The sequence below is a fragment of the Macaca fascicularis genome, chromosome 17 (assembly GCF_037993035.2).
Source record: "Macaca fascicularis isolate 582-1 chromosome 17, T2T-MFA8v1.1".
Taxonomy (NCBI): domain Eukaryota; kingdom Metazoa; phylum Chordata; class Mammalia; order Primates; family Cercopithecidae; genus Macaca; species Macaca fascicularis.
Genome location: NC_088391.1, coordinates 98736851 through 98751092, shown reverse-complemented (window position 1 = coordinate 98751092; position 14242 = coordinate 98736851). Strand labels below are relative to the sequence as shown.

Here is a 14242-nt window from a genome sequence, read left to right as displayed (position 1 = left end):
AAATCAACAATGTCATCTTAGATGTAGGTTTAGAAAATGAAGGTAGAGTAAGATAAACCATTCATTTTCTATGAATATTTAGGGATATAAGTGCATAGTACATTTTGTTTGTAAAAATAGAATACCTGAATCATTAGATATGGTGGAAAAGACTCACTTAACAATATACTTTTACATGTGAAAATGATGCAATAATTGAAATGAATGAATTGTATGTTTTTGTGATTTTGCGCTACAAGAGAAGGAAGAATTGAGGTACAGGTAAATATCCAAATTGACCGCATAAAATTTTTGATTCAATAATTCTTCAGAATGCTGAAATGAAGACATTCAATTAGCAAACTAAATACATTATCTTTAAGGAGAAAATCAATGAGCTAAAGAGCAAAAAATATTAAACAGATGGATAAAACAAGAAAATATATGTGAGTTCCTCCTTTGTGTTGTATTAAAAATATGTCATAATTTTTACTATTCTCTCTGTAATTCATTGGGCTTTTTGAACCTGTGGATTTGTTTATTGCAAAGATCTGGAAAACTCTCAATTTTATATATATAAAATTATAGAATTAATTATGTATGACACTATATATGTTAATTATATTTACATAACTAAAATATAATTGAGAGTGAGAGAGAAACACAGAAAGTGAGAGATAGAAAGAGAGATTTGAGAGGATGGCTTTATAGGAATTAGCTCATGCAATAATGGAGGCTAAATCTCATAATATGCTGTCTGCAAGCTAGAAACCTTGGAAAGCTGGTAGTATAATTTAGTTCAAGTTTAAAAGCCTGAGAACCAGAGGAGACAATATCCCAGGGCAGGAGAAGATGATGTCTCAGCTTAAGAAGAGAGAAAATTTACCTTTCTTCTCCCTTTTTGTTCTGTCTGGCCCCTCAGTGGACTGGACAGTTCCACCCACATTCGTGACGGTTTCTAAATCTCTTCCAGAAGCACTCTCACAGACACACCCGGAAATCATGTTTTACCAGCAATCAGACACCCTTAGCCTAGACAAGTTGAAACAGAAGATTAAATCTCACAGTTGGAATGTGACTTTATTTATTTATTTTTTTAATTTTTGGTTTTTACTTTACAGGGATTCCCTCAATCGCTGTACACAATGAAGTCAGATAGGACAAAAGAATATTTCATACGTTTTGTCTTCTGAGATCAGTTAAAAATTATTGACCTTCCAATAATAAGTAAAATAATTTAAAATGTGATTGAAAAATATATAAGATTTTCCATTTAAAAATAGAAACCTGTTTTTTTTTTAAGATTAAAAAGTATCCAAAAATGATATATTGAATTTCTGACCCTCAGTATCTCACAATGCAACCTTATTTGGAAATGGGGTCTTTCCAGAGGCCATCACATTAAAATGAGGTCATTAGGTTGGGCCCTAATCCACTATAACTGATGTCCAACGAAGAGGGAAAATTTAGACACAGAGACGGACACACGGACACACACAGGGAAGACAAAGTAAGACACAGAAGGAAAAGGTGGCTATGCGACTAGAGAGCTGCATCTATAAGCCAAGGTTGATGGCCACCACCGGGAGTTAGGGGAGGTGAGGTAGGATTCTCTTTTTGAGGCTTCAGAGAGAGCATGGCCTTGTTGACACTTTGAATTCAGACACCTGGTCTCCAGAACTATGAGAAAATACAGTTACTCTTTTAAGCCACCTGGTGTTTGATACTCTGCTCCAGCAGCCCTGAGGAACTAATACATTTAGTGATTTAGATTCCCTCATTCCCAGCCCTGTTTGGAAATTCTCTGTGTAGTATTTCATTGGGTTGGTTTTATGTGTTATATTACCTTCAATGAGGTGGGCAGAATTTTCTGTTCAAAGATGACCATGTTTAGACTACTGGAAAGAAAACCCAGAGTGACAGTATTTTATTTTGCTTATATCTTTTTAAATATATATTTTTTAAATTTTTAACTTTTGTGGATAAAAACCTACCAACGGACAAACCAGACACAAAGATTGCCAAATGCTCTTTGAGGTTAATACCATCACGAGTGGAGAATTACTCGGGTAAAATGTATTACAATTACCTTACATTGGGGAGCATCATTGCCCAATGTAAGGGGTGGCTGTCATGTGTGTTTACCAGTCTGGGAGCTGAGGAACAGGTGATCTATTTTGGGGGAAAGGAAGGGCTTCAGGGAAGGAATACATGTTTGTGTGACACACGGTCAAAAGCAAACTATTTGTATTATAGAAAACATACATATATGATATAAAGCATTCTCATATCCCTTCCTCATTTCAAGCTAAGAGATTCAAATTCTGAATGACATTTTGGATCTGGAACTGTAGGCTGATGTGAAGGAGCCATGCAGGAGTCTACAGATAGAATCCAAGGAAGATAGACAGGCTAAAGGGAGGCTTAGGGAGTGATTATAAAAAGTAGCAAAGCGTAGTGAGGTTTGAGATGAGGGTGGCAGTAGGAGCACCTGAAGCAGCTGTCGCCTGTGGAAAGATGGTGAGCTGGGCTGCAAAAGAAGAGATTTAAACACTTTCAGCAACAAGCACATACCCCTCCCTCCTTGGTCGTCTTACGTAGAGAAAATGAATAAAAGATCAAAGTGCTTCTAATATCATTTTGATTGATGTGTGTCACTTGTTGTGTGTCAGGGAAAAGCTATACCAAGACTCAGCTTCCAGGATACTTGTTATGTAAACGATTGTCATTAAGACCATGAATGCCATTTTCATATATTTTTGAAGATACATCTCTGTATTAGAAAACCTCATATTAGGGACATGACATTTTTATGGTTTTGGCTTTATTGGCTGTCCATTCAAATGAAAACACATAAGGAAAAATTTTATTTGAGCATTTTCCATACAGACAATACGATATATATTTTAAGCAGGATAATTATGATTATTAAGTATTTGAAACCTATGAAAATGACTTTGAAGCTGACTTGACCATTTCAGAAAAATGATTATGTTAAATTCAAAATGAAAGCAGATACTAGCACTTTTATTGTATGCTTTATTTCTGTATATCACAAATAAATATTTTATTTATCTGATATGAAATTAAACATTTAAAATTACGATGTCATAGTAAGTTAGAAGCAGGCATTTCATTAACATAAAATATTCAGAAATATTGCTTGATACATGCCCTCATATTTTTATGAATATTAAAATATTTATTTTCTGTTGTGTATGTTAAGGTTCGGGGTTGTTGTCTCTCACTGTGTGTACTGCTGTGATTGATTTAGTAATGTGCCTAGAAATAGCACTAATAATTCCTGTAGCATATTATAAGGTGGTTATAGAATGAAGATCAAAATATGTTGTATTTACATGGCATTTAGAATGGAAATGTTTTAGCTCAGATCATATTGAAAATTAACCTTTAACTCGCAAACTGGTTGATATTAAGAAGCCCTATCTCAATTTTGGTTATATTATTAAAACTTAGTTCAAAATGTGGACACTGTAAAATTAAACGTAATTATCCTTTACCTAAACGCACTGACACTTGTTATTTAGTAAAGCATGGGTCATTTCCCAAACACTGGGGCTGAGATGTTATGTTAAAAATTAAAATGACTTTTGTGTTTGCATATAAATGTATAGTAATCACTCTGTAAGGTTCTAAAGAAGAAGGTGTTTGTCTTTTAATTTGTATAGGACTGCTGAGATCTGTCTAGGAGAAAATCACCAGCTTTTCAGAAAGCAATAGCATCCCCTTGTTAGGCTTGCACTGTGTCAAAGCAGGTCTGTGAAATCACTGGGCAGGAGCGTTCCCACGGAAGAAGGTGCAGCAGGGTGCTTGTGGTCTCACAACATTGAAATTCCATCTTTCTCTAAATCTTTATGACAGCTTCTGGCAGGGGTGATGTAGAATGGAGAGAGGTATCTGCTTACAGCAGGTGGGAAATGTTTAGGAGGGAAAAAGGAAAACGTTAAATAATGTCAAATCCAATAAAAGAGAACGGACATCGGGAGCCATCCAGCTGCCCACCATCTGCTCACAGGTTAGCAACCCAGGGGCAACCTGCGTGCAATGGGAAACACATGTTAGGCCACACAGTCCACGCAGCCAGGACCCAGGCAGCATGCAAGGAAGATGTGAACACAAGCAAGCTGGCCCTGCATTATCCCTAGTTGCTTACTAAAGCAGCAAACACACTTAGGATGGCCCTGAGCTTTACCCGAGACGAACTTATATTGTCATGGTAAGAGGGAATTGCTAAAAAAATTGCCCTGGAAGAGGAAAAATAAATTAAATGGCCTGGAAATTTGAGATCAGTTTCAAATCTTGTTAATGTATATATTTTCAACTTGCTTTGATTTTCCCCTTACATAGGTACATGGCTCCTAATTTTCTACCCTATTGATGTAACTTATCCTATATAATAAAAAGTACCTATATCATGTATCAAGACACTAATTCAAAACTATTCAAAATTGTATTTTGGGAAGTAAAATTAATTATATATTTTCTGAGGCCTAAATTGCATATGAATTAGCAGGCAAGAGAACACAGCTACGACAACTCAAGCTTTAGAACTTTTTGTATAGTAAACATATAAGAATATTTTCCCAAGGATTATTTTCATTAAGTTTAAATCTGGTGTCTTAAACTGATTCTTAAAGTAAATCACTTTAAGATACTAGAAAACCAAATTCCTGTTGAATGATTTTTTTGTTATTGACGAGGTCATAAAATGCATTAGTATTTAATCCAACTACCTATATTTTTCACGTAAAGAATTGGAAATTTGTCATTAACAGAAGAAAAAAGAGTGGAAGGAGGAAATTGAAGCACATTCTTATACAAGAATAAAATCATTAAAATGTTAATAAAAGTTAAGAGAAAACATTGATTCATAGATTATATTGGAACAGCTGATCCAAGAAACCCTCTGATACAAGATTTAGGAATGAAATACCACAAAAATTTAGTATCAGAACCTAACCAGAGTTCTGATACACTTGTATGTATTTACGCTAAAAATAATTAGATTGGCAGAGTCTGGAAATGGGATTAGAGATGTGTCAGCCAGAGAGAAAAATAACTTAATCCAGTGTGAAAGGCAGGTAGTTTATTCCTCAAAGTGGACTAGCTTTTCACCAAAAGCCTATTTGTACCAATTATTCCAGTTCAGATGACCCAGTCTCTGCTGAAGACGCTACTTCACCACCAATTTACTGCACCTTGCAGTGAATCTGAGAGGTGTCCTGGCTGCCGCCAGGCCCCTCCCTGGGCTGACAGCTGTTAACAGCTCAGAGCTGCAGTGATAAACAAAACATGAGGGAGCACTGTGACCTCCTCTTCTGTGTTCCCCGCTTCTCCATATCCACAAGATGCAGTGCTGCTTCAGACAACTGCAAAATCCGAAGTAGAAAGTCAGATGAATGCTGAGAATGGATTCCTTAAGTTGTTGGTTTTAGTTTCACACTGGCTGCAACCCTGTATGACTACATAAGTCTCAGAGAATGTAGAAAGTCTCACCTTAATGCTTGTTGTTGGTGACGGGTGTATTGCAAAATACAAAAAATTTTGTAAAATTCTTGTAGATTTCTCATAATTATTTTTGTAATTATAAATTGTTATATGAGTCATGGTTTTAAAACCAAGCCCCTAAAGATGTGATAGAAATCAGTTTTGGGGTTTTCAAGAAGACCAGTGATCTGTTACTATAAACATTGTAAAACTTGTTTCAGTTGGCAGAGAGTGGAGATTACTTGGTTAAAATATTATGCATTGTTAGATAAGACATCTTAAACTCATTTTCTAATCATTTAAATATTAGAAACAAAATTTATCTTTCTTTATAAACTCGCTTTATGAAATATTCTCCCTCTTAAACGCTCCAAAATTAAGCAACATTAACTAACAAAATCACGTGTATTAAAAATAAAAAAAAGCAATGGTGGCAAATATGATTAATAAAAACAAATGCAAACTCGGACCCTGAAGTCTCATGTGGTTCTCAGAAACACATTTGAAATTCAGATTAACATTTTTAGTGTTCATTTAAGTAATAGTTAAAAAAAAAAATCCTAAATCACTGATGTTGAATCACTCCAGTTAGAGAAACACCTCAAAGGTGTCACAAGGTTCTCACATCAGAGATTTATTTTTCAATGTTTGTATTAGTATAATGCATACAATTGAAGAACGTAATGAAGGATGGGATTCAACTTTACTGGCTCTTATAACTCTGATAATCTAGGATAGAGAGAACTGATAAATTTTTGAGGACTCTTCACACAAAAAAGAAAAGTTTAAAGACTGCACACACACAACATAAAGTCATTCTCTGAGTCTAGGGAGGAGACATGAACGGTATCTCTGTGTGTCCTGCAGAGCCATGGAGAGCCAGCCCTGAGAGAAGTGCCCCAGTGGTAGGTCCATGGCCCTCCCCGGCTGCCTCATTAGAGACTTCTGTGGCCCAAGAGCACTGCAGGGAGCTTGAATGGGCCACACCACCAGGCACTACAGACCTCTTTGGTAATCTGTGGACCAATGATTGAGCACATTTTCTGACTCGTGTTTTGGTGCGAGAGTTTGGATGTTTGTCCTCTGCAAACCTCATGTTGAAATTGGATCTTCATTGTTGAAGGTGGTGCCTTATGGGAGGTGTTTGGGTCCTGGGACTGGATTTCTCATGAATAGATTAATGCCCTCCCTGGGGCAAAGTGAGTTAATTCTCACTCTATGAGTTCTCACGAGAGAGCTTCTTGTTATAAAGAGCTTGGCATCTCCATTGTTCCTCCCCCACTTTTTCTCACTCGCTCTTTCTCTCTTTCTCTACACACTAACGCCCTTTTGCTTTTCACCATGAGTGGAAGTAGCCTCAGGCCCTCATGAGATGACCAGTATTGAACTTATCCAGACATCAGAATTGTGAGCCAAATAAACATTTTCTTTATAAGTTATCCAGCTTCAGGCCGTCCTCTATAGCAACACAAAATGGACTAAGACGCTTGGCGTTAACATAAGTTATTTGGAATGTGTCACAATCTTAGGGGGTAAGAAACAGGAACAACTGAAGGTAGAGATAGAAATCAAGTTGAATGATAGAAAATAAAGCTCTGTGTGCTGTAGACATAATATTTATTGGGGGAACCTGCCCCAATATTTCAATGTAGGTTCTTTCTATTTTCCATAAGTGTCAGCCAGCTGAGAAATAAAGAGAGGAATGTTACAGCTGGACTGCCAGGGGTGACATTGCATATCGGTAGGACTGTGATGCCCACCTGAGCCTCAAACCAGCAAGTTTTTTATTAAGGGTTTCAAAAGGGGAGGGGCTGTAATAACAGAGAGTAGATACAAAGATCACGTGCTTCAAAGGGCAAAAAGCAGAACAAAGATCACATGCTTCTGAAGGAACAGGACAAAGGGCAAAAGCAGAACCACTGATAAGGGTCCAACAAAGATCACAAGGCAAAGGGCAAAAGCAGAACTATTGATAAGGGTCTATGTTCAGCAGTGCCTGCATTGTCTTGATAAACATCTTAAACAACAGAAAACAGGGTTCGAGAGCAGAGAACTAGTCTGACCACAAATTTACCAGAGCAGAGTTTTTCTTCACCCTAGTAAGCCTGAAGGTACTGCAGGAGACCAGGGCATATCTCAGTCCTTATCTCAACCACATAAGGCAGACATTCCCAGAGCGGCCGTTTATAGACCTCCCCACTAGGAATGCATTCCTTACCCAGGGTATTAATATTCCTTGCTAGGAAAAGAATTTAGCAGTATCTTCCCTACTTGTACGTCCATGTATATTCTCTCTACAAGAAGAAAAATATGGCTCTTTTCGCCTGACCCTGCAGGCAGACAGACCTTATGCTTGTCTTCCCTTGTTCCCTAAAAATCGCTGTTATTCTGTTCTTTTTCAAGGTGCACTGATTTCATATTGTTCAAACACACATGTTTTACAATCAATTTGTACAGTTAACACAATCATCACAGCGGTCCTGAGGTGGCATACATCCTCAGCTTATGAAGATAATAGGATTAAGAGATTAAAGTAAAACAGGTGTAAGAAATTATAAAAGTATTATTTGGGAACTGATAAATGTCCACATTAAAATAAAATCTTCACAATTTATGCTCCTCTGCCACAGCTCCAGCTGTTCGCTCCATTCGGGGTCCCTGACTTCCTGCAACAAATATCATCAATACAAAGCTGTCTAAATATTCTCCTCAGAATATAAAGGAACTTGGAGGGATGGGACAACCAGTACAGTAATGTCAATCAAGAAAAATGGTAAGACAATTCTCAATCATGTTGGGAGATTTATTTGACAAAGTTAAGGATGCAGCTGGGAGACAGGTCTATGCCTTTCTCCTAAGATGATTTTGAGGGCTCCAAATTTAAAGAGGAAAGGGTGGGATATTGAAAAGTACAGAAGTTTTATGTGGGATGGGGGTAGAGAAAATAGTCATTCATGCCTTTGTCTGGCTCAGTCAATCTGCATTTTTACATAAGATAACATAGACAAAATGGGGTAGGGGAATAATCAGATATGCATTTGTGTCTAGTGGTCCAGGGGTGACTGCACCTGTAAAGATGAGCTGTCAGTTTGCATTGCCATGGTGAAATTTTAACAACTCAATAGGCATTTCTTTGTGGGCAAAGTATGGGGGAGGCATGTAGCTTTTCATCTTGTAGTCATCTTATTTAGGAACTAAAAGCGGGAGGCAGGTTTGCGTGACCCAGTTTCCAGCTTGACTTTTCCCTTTGGCTAAATGAGTTTGGGGTCCCAAAATTTAGTTTCCTTTCACAGTAACATAGATTCATTTCAGCGAGTCATTAACTTAGAGCATGCTCATTTATTTCCAGGAAACTCAACTTGGTCATCTCATGATTCTATTCTTGTAGATCCCTGAGTTCAGCACTCCTAGCTTTCATTATTCTTTAAAGTAATGGTGTAATGAATAGACACTTCTCAAAAGAAGACATTCATGCAGCCAACAAACATGAAAAAAAGCGCAACATCACTGATCATTAGAGAAATGCAAATCGAAACCACAATGCTATGACATTTCACACCAGCCAAAATGGTGGTTATTTAAAAGTCAGGAAACAACAGATGCTGGCAAGGTTGTGCAGAAAAAGGAACACTTTTACATTGTTGGTGGGAATGTAAATTAGTTAAACCATTGTGGGAGACAGTTGACAATAAATCTTTGACAATTCCTCAAAGATTTAGAAGCAGAAATACCATTTGACCCAACAATCCCATACTGAGTATATATCCCCCAAAAAATATAAATCATTCTATTATAAAGATACATGTACACATGTTCAGTGCAGCTCTATCCATAATATCAAAGACATGGAATCAACTCAAATAACCATCAATGAAAGTTGGAATAAAGAAAATGTGGTACATATACAACATGGAATACTATGCAGCCATAAAATTGAATGAGATTCATGTCTTTTGCAGGGACATGGATGATGCTGGAAGCCATTATCCTCAGCAAACTAATACAGGAACAGAAAACCAAACACTGCATGTTCTCACTTATAAGTAGGAGCAGAATGATAAGAACACATGGACACATCGGGAGTGGTGGAAACAACACACTTGGGCCTGTTGGGGGTGTGTGGGGAGGGAGAGCCTCAGGAATAATAGCTAATGGATGCTGCTGGGCTTAACACCTAGGTGATGGGTTGATCTGTGCAGCAAATCACCATGACACACATTTACCTATGTAGCAAATTAGCACATCTTGCACATATATCCTGGAACTTAAAATAAAAGTTGATGAAAAAAAAAAAAAGTAAATTCAGATGGAACTGAATTTAGGTAACGTCTCACTGTTTTTCCTTTTTAAAAACTCAATATAATATCAAGCTTGCATTGTTTTTAGAAATCTATTTGGTTCTAAGAAAAAAAGTTAATCGTCCATCTGCTGTTCACAATCCAAGAAAAAGTTCATCTGCTGACCCATAATTTCTACTGACATAATTGCCCACGGAATAGGGAGTATCACAGGGCTCAGTTTAATTTCCAAAGAGAATACTGGAAAAAATTATGATGCATTTTAGTGTCAGTAAGGATAATTTAGTATAACTGAGCTATGTTTCTGATTGAATATTGCTTTAACAAATGAACTTTCAAACAGGGAGCTTGGATTCAAGATCAAATTTCTGTTTTCCACAGAAAGCAAAATACGGTTTGTTTTCATTTTTAACCAGAGAGAATTTAATACAGGATATTGGTTAAACAGGTCAGAAAGGACCAGAAGACTTAAAGGCACTGGTGAGGTGCCACAGAGACATTAATCCAAGAGCTGGGAAAAGAGGGGTGAGGTTGGAATTAGAACCTACAGCATTGGCTGAGGAGTCCTATGAACTGAGTCTGAGATGTCCTAGGTGAGATACTGCCTGGCTGGGGCTGGAACGTTTTGAGCCTGGAGAAGGCTTTGCTGAGCTGGGACCTAGACCTCTGAGGAAAAGTGCTTCTGAGCAGCTTTTGGAGCCTCAGTCTCTCAGACAAGGGATCACAGAATTGGGACCCAGAATTCTGAGGAAAGAGAGGTGTCTCTAGGCTGGTGCTGGTATTTCTCAAAATCATGTAGGAACCAATCCTGGTATTAAGGAAGATATCTGGAAATAGAACGAGCTGCTATTAAAACCCAAAAATCCTTCCAAAGGGAAGGGTCCTTACTGGGGCAAACCTGGTAGGACAAATAAGACCTAGGAAGTAACAAGCCCTCCTATGCCTCCTGCCTTCCACTCTCTACCTAGCACCCCCTATCGGCATAAATCGACAGAAAACTTGCTGGCAACCAAGTGTAGTCTGCAGTTCACCCCCAGCAGAGTGGAGAACAGCGAGGTCGTTTGAGGGGGAGGTTGTAATTACCCGTCAGGTCCTTCGTGCCTGCTACACAAAGTCAATTCACTGAGACTATGGCATTGCAGTAAAGGAAGAGTTTAATTGATGCACGGCCTGCCACGTTACCTGGAATGTGAAGTATTAACTTTAATCCCATTGAAAATTCAGAGGCTAAGGTTTTTCAAGGATAGTTTGATGGGCAGGAGACTAGGGAAGGGAGAATGCTGATTGGTTGGGGATGCAATAGTAGGGATGTGAAAAGCAGTCCTTGTGAGTGAGCTCCTAAGTAGGAACCACCAGAAGAATTGCTGGTCCCAGTGGGGCCATCTGATAGGCAGAAATGCAAAGGCCTGAAAAGACATCTCAAATGGCCAGTCTACAATAGTGATGTTTTTGACAGGCGTAACTGGGGAAGTTGCAAATCTTGTGACCTCTGGAACAACGGCAGCAGTTGTTTCCCCCTCATCTTCCTACCTAGTGGCCTTTCATTAGTTTTAAAAGAATGGTTTAGTTTTGGGGAAGGGCTGTTACTATTTAAACTACAGACTAAATTTCTTTCAAAGTTTGCTTGGCCCATGCCCAGGAATGACCAAGGAAAGTGTGGAGGTTAGAAGCAAGATGAAGCCAACTATGTCAGGTTTCTCTTGTGATTTTGCAAACGTGGTTTCAAGGGTAATAGCATAATATCCAAATACCCAGTGCAATCCACCATTTTGCACACTCAGCATCCATATTTAACTTTCCATATGTATTTTCAACTCCATGCAACAATTAAAACAATTGCATTCTTTTGTACAAATAAACATTTTCTTCCCCTCTCTCAAAAAAAAAAAAAAAAAAAAAAAGAAAAGAAAAGTGGGGGGTGGGTAGAAAAAAACAACAACACAGGTTGCTGCTACACAATGTGCACAAGAAGGAGGAATGTGTCTAAGATTCAGGGACTCTCTGGAACACCTCTCAAACTACCATGTCATGTAGGAAAAGTTCATGGAAAGCTACAGCAGGCAAAGCAAGGCAGAGCCTCTTAGGATTCAGACTCTCCAGTCATTGCACTGGGTATAGAAACCCATGATCTGAGGTGCCAGGAGGGGGCAGAGGACACATGGAATGGGTAGAGGAAGAATGAAGTTATAAGTGCAGTTACAGAGACTAGGAGTGAAGCACCTACTATGAATCATTTCTTGCTCGATACATGCATGTTTTGTGTGTACCATTTTCTTGCTTGTTTTCTCTTTATGTATGTGCCTGAGTACATGTGTGCATATCTGTCATTTATCTCTATATCAATCTATCTACCTATCATCTATCTATCTAATCTATCATCTATCTACTTGTCATCTATACATTAAGTTTTTCTACTTCTTTCCCCTTATCAATTTACATAAGGGTTACAGGTAACTTATTAATAGGTAATTTTATAATTTAGTTGTTAAGTTAAAGAATAACTGAAATTAGCAAATACTTCAACAGCTAGAGTTTGCAATAGGCTCTAGAGGTAGTTTCTAAGGAAGATGATTCATCTAATGAATTTCAGGTGATTTTTTAAAATAATAAAATGAATTAAATGGGAGTTGAAATAAATAATATTTTGTCATTTGCAGCATCCCTAACATGTAACAGGTCCCCGATGCCTGGTGATCTCCCAATCAGTAGATGGTGAGTAAAGAAATGACTGTGGCACTACTTTAAACACATTTTAAGCTGTATCTACATGATGCTACATTTTCTCAAATGACAGGCAGCTGAATTTTCCTGTTTTTATCAATGCTCTTAAATTGTAAATACTGGTTAAGTGTGTTTCCCTGAAATTTTTGAATTCTGATAATACCAATCTTCATAATCTACTTCTGTATGTAAATGTCTAAAATAAAATGAATTATAAATCTTATACTTTACTAACTGTGCAAACTGACATATAACCACACCACACCTACGGATAAGGGGTCTGCATTTTTCCAAACCAAAAATCAACAATTAAAATATTTGATCCCACATTTGAATGTTTTATGGAGGAAAACAAACAAAATGTTTGAAATAAAGGTTTCTTCTGAAAACCAAGATTTTTATATGTCTTTTATTTTATTTTTTTTAAAAATTGAAACAGGATCTCAGTCTGTTACTCAAGCTGGAATGAAGTGGTACAATCATAGCTCACTACACCCTCAACCTCCTAGGCCCAAACAATCTTTCCACCTCAGCCAGCTGAATAGCTGGGACTACAAGTGTGCACCACCAAGCCTGGCTAATAATTTTATTTTTTGTAGAGATGAGGTCTCCCTGTGTTGCCTAGGCTGATCCTGAACATCTAGGCTCAAGTCATCCTCCCGTCTCGGCCTTCCAAAGTGCTACAGGAATGAACCACTGTGCCAAACCTATTTGTCATACTCTTAAGAGACTTATTTTTTGTGTTTGTGCTAATTATCCCTAATGTAAATTTAGTATTTTAGCTGAACTGTTAACACATTCAAGTTAAATAATACTGTATATAACCTTCAGCTTAGACATCCTCAGCTGGCTGAGACAATTTAATACTTAGCAGCTGCAAAATGAGAATGACAAAACAAAGTCCAAAGAATTCATTTAAGTTATTTTGGGACTAAACATTTTTTTTAAAAAGCAGTCAGGCAAAGGAACTGAAAAAGAGAGAGAGAGAAAGAAACAAGGAGATAGAGAGGGGAAATCATAAATATAGACAAGTCAAGTGTTTTGGAAGACTGAATTCACCAAATTCCCAGGAACCAGGAGTGCCCCCTCCCCAACTGTGGAACTTGACTTCAGATTTTTTAAAAGTTTCTACTCAATAAGTAAATGTGATCTTACACTCTATAGATTCAACTATGTATATCAGGTGACCTGATTGCTGTCTTTTTTTCTACCTCAATTATTTAACTCTGAACTTTACAAATTAACTATTCATTTGATAGCCTGGTATCTAAACCATTGTGCTTTCTTGTTCTTCTTAGTTGCCGCCCCTTTTCAAAATGCACACTGTACAGTGTGTTATCCACTAACCATGTGTGGTACTGAAGTAAATTAAAATGCAGTAACATGTAAAAATCAGTTTGGTGGCTACAGTATTAGGCAGCAGAGATATATAATGCTTTTGTCATTTCAGCAAATTCTACTGGACAAGACTTATTTAATTTCACCAAGAAATGACTTGGCTAAAGACAGAGTAATGAGAGGTCAGCAATGCAAAAACTGGGGAAAAGCTTTCCCTGCAGAAAGAACAGCAGATGTGAACTTTATTTATCCTCACAGTCTCTATATGATAGGAATTATCATGTTTATATTGAAAAGAACTTCATTGAAATTTAGAGAATAAAATAATTTGCCAAGGATTATGAGGTTATTTGGTAGTGAATCTAGGACTTGAGCTGATCTAGTTCAGTGTCTATCAC

At 37.5% G+C, this 14242-nt stretch overlaps 1 long non-coding RNA gene across 7 annotated transcripts in view; it reads left to right on the top strand.

Annotated features, from left to right (window-relative positions):
- The window catches only part of LOC102121715 (uncharacterized), a 212297-nt gene that overhangs the window by 132579 nt on the left and 65476 nt on the right, over nt 1–14242 (top strand). For 5 of the 7 annotated variants that reach the window (XR_010582679.1, XR_010582680.1, XR_010582678.1 and 2 more), the window contains exons 2-3: nt 8118–8260; nt 12443–12497. This is a non-coding gene — a long non-coding RNA (uncharacterized lncRNA). Of the gene's footprint in view, nt 1–8117; nt 8261–9446; nt 12498–14242 lie in introns of all 7 variants that reach the window. The other 2 variants (XR_010582681.1, XR_012426754.1) reach the window with 2 other exon arrangements.